The sequence below is a fragment of the Xenopus laevis genome, chromosome 6S (genome assembly GCF_017654675.1).
Source record: "Xenopus laevis strain J_2021 chromosome 6S, Xenopus_laevis_v10.1, whole genome shotgun sequence".
NCBI classification, from domain to species: Eukaryota; Metazoa; Chordata; class Amphibia; order Anura; family Pipidae; genus Xenopus; species Xenopus laevis.
The window spans coordinates 1,440,609-1,443,540 of NC_054382.1; positions in this window are offsets into that span (position 1 = coordinate 1,440,609).

The window sequence follows — 2,932 nt, forward strand, 5'->3', positions numbered from 1 at the left end:
TTCTGAAGTCGCCCGAAGTTTCCTCGTGAGGCACTTGACTGGGGGGCAGCTGGGAAACTAACAATATGTCTAGCCCCATATCAGATTTCAAAATTAAATATTTCAGTGCAGAATTCTGCTGGAGCAGCACTATTAACTGATGTGTTTTGAAATAACCCTGTTTTCCCATGACAGTGTCCCTTTAAGGTAACTTTTAATATGTTGTAGAATGGCAAATCTTCAATTGGTTTTCATTATTTATTTGTTATAGTTTTATAACTATTTGCCTTTTTCTTCTGACTCGTTCCAGCTTTCAAATGGGGGTCACTGACCCCACCAAACAAACTCTGTAAGGCTACAAATGTATTGTTATTGCTACTTTTTTATTCCTCATCTTTCTATTCAGGCCTCTCCTATTCATATTCCAGTCTCGTATTCAAATCAGTGCACGGTTGCTACGGGAATTTGGACCCTAGCAACCAGATGGCTGAAATTACACACTGGAGAGCTGCTGAATAAAAAGCTAAATACGTAAAAACCCAAAAATAATAAATAAATGAAAACCAATAGTCAATTGTCTCAGAATATCCCTCTGTACATCACACTAACGGTTAATTCAAAGGTGAACAGCCCCTTTACGAGGGACGGGAGACTGGGGTACAGAGCCCAAAGTCTGGTAATGGCCACTTCTACACAAGTCAGTCCCATTGCATGCTGGGTATTGTAGTCTTACATTCAACTTGGCAACTGGTTACACAAAAATGACATTACCCAACATGCATTGGGAGACTTGGCACAAAGTACAAACCAGCCAAAGACCCAAACAGTAGCCAAATCTGTACCTTGGTTAGTTTGTACTTTAAAAGCCCTCATGGGCTTTAAATTAGTAGCCCAATTTGTCTGGAAAACCTCCAACCTGACAACTCTGCTGACTTCACCCCAGATGTGACTTCACCTTCCTCACACACAGACTCTCCATGAACTCCTCCTCCTCCCTGTCAATCACACACTTGTCCACTGCAGCTCAGGCTCCTCCCCTTCCTCCAGCTCACTGACACAGTAAAGGAGCAGACTGACAGGAGAATGAGCCAATAGGAGTTGTGCAAATAACTGCACATGCTCACTTCATGTTAGAGCCTCTGCCAGGAGAACCTGTGATGTCATATCAGGAAGTGCAGCAGTGAGTGTTTCTGGGGGTCGGCAACTCCACGATGAAATGAAGGCTCAGGACAGGGATTCATTCTGAGGTAAATATCTCCTCAGCTGCACATTTTCTGTCTATGACAAAGATGTTTTTTATATAACTGACCCCGTTTCAGAGCTGCTGTCCCCATAGACTCCCCCTGTCAGGAAAATAGTGCCCCGTGAATCCCCGGGATTGTCAGGCAATTAGTCGGCCACCTAAGCAGTTCCTTCTGCATCGAGGACCTCAGTGTGCAAATTGGCCAATTAGGGAGCCTGAAGCAGCAGCACTTTCAATTAGCAGTAAAAGCTGAAGCCCCCCCTGATTGAAGTACATTGAAGTAATTTATGTCCAAGGAGTTTTTTTCCTCATCACTGACTCCTGTGTCTCCAGCATAAGCCCATCCCCCTCCTGCACAGAACAGGCAGTTAGAGGAAAGGAATCAGCTGACAGCAGCGAGGAACACTCGTTTCTTATTCACCTGCTGTTTCCCCCGTAAGTTTCTGTAACTAATAATATTTACTTAGTCAAATGTGCATCACATTGGGAATCTGGGGGTATTATACATGGAATTTCCACTTTATTATTTTACTATGCAATTCTGGGGTATTATACATGAAACTGACACTTTCCTATGAATTCCAGGGTTTTATTCATGAAACTGTCGCTTCATCATCCTGATATAATTCTGAGGGTATAAAACATGAACCTGCCATTTCCTATGAATTCTGGGAGTAGTAAACATGAAACTGCTATTATTTCATCCTGTTATGAGTTTTGGGGGGATTATACACAGAATTGCCACTACATTCATTAATATATTCCTTGAGGTTGTTTTTGTAAAATGGGGAGTAGTTAGTTATCTCACCACTCAACATCACCTGTTCCCAATCTCCTCTACAATCAAATTCAAACTACTCACACTCACATTCAAGGCCGTTAACAATGAAGCCCCTCCCTTTATCCTATCTCTGCTCTCCAAATATTCTCCTTCACGCAACCCCTTGCTCTGCTTCTGATCTTCCCCTCACATCACTTCAGCCCGTTCTCATCTACAAGACTTCTCTCAGGCTTTTGCTTTTCTCTGCAACTCTCTGTCTTGAGCTGTCAGACTTTCTCCTTCTTTCCAAACTTTCAAACACTCCCTAAAGACCCACCTGTTTAGGGAAGCTTATTCAATGTACCTTAAAGGGATACTGTCATGGGAAAAACTTTTTTTGTTTTCAAAACACACCAGTTAATATAATTCTGCACTGAAAACCATTTCTCAAAAGAGCAAACAGATTTTTTTATATTTAATTTTGAAATCTGACATGGGGCTAGACATAATGTCAGTTTCCCAGCTGCCCCCAGTCATGTGACTTGTGCTGTGATAAACTTCAGTCACTCTTTACTGCTGTACTGCAAGTTGGAGTGATATCACCCCCCCTTTTTCCCCCCCAGCAGCCAAACAAAAGAACAATGGGAAGGTAACCAGATAGCAGCTCCCTAACACAAGATAACAGCTGCCTGGTAGATCTAAGAACAACACTCAATAGTAAAATCCAGGTCCCACTGAGACACATTCAGTTACATTAAGTAGGAGAAACAACAGGCTGCCAGAAAGCAGTTCCATCCTAAAGTGCTGGCTCTTTCTGAAATCACATGACCAGGCAAAATGACCTGAGATGCACCTACACACCAATATTACAACTAAATACACTTGCTGCTTCAGGAATGACATTTTATATTGTACAGTCAATTATTTGCAGTGTAAACAGTGTCATTTAG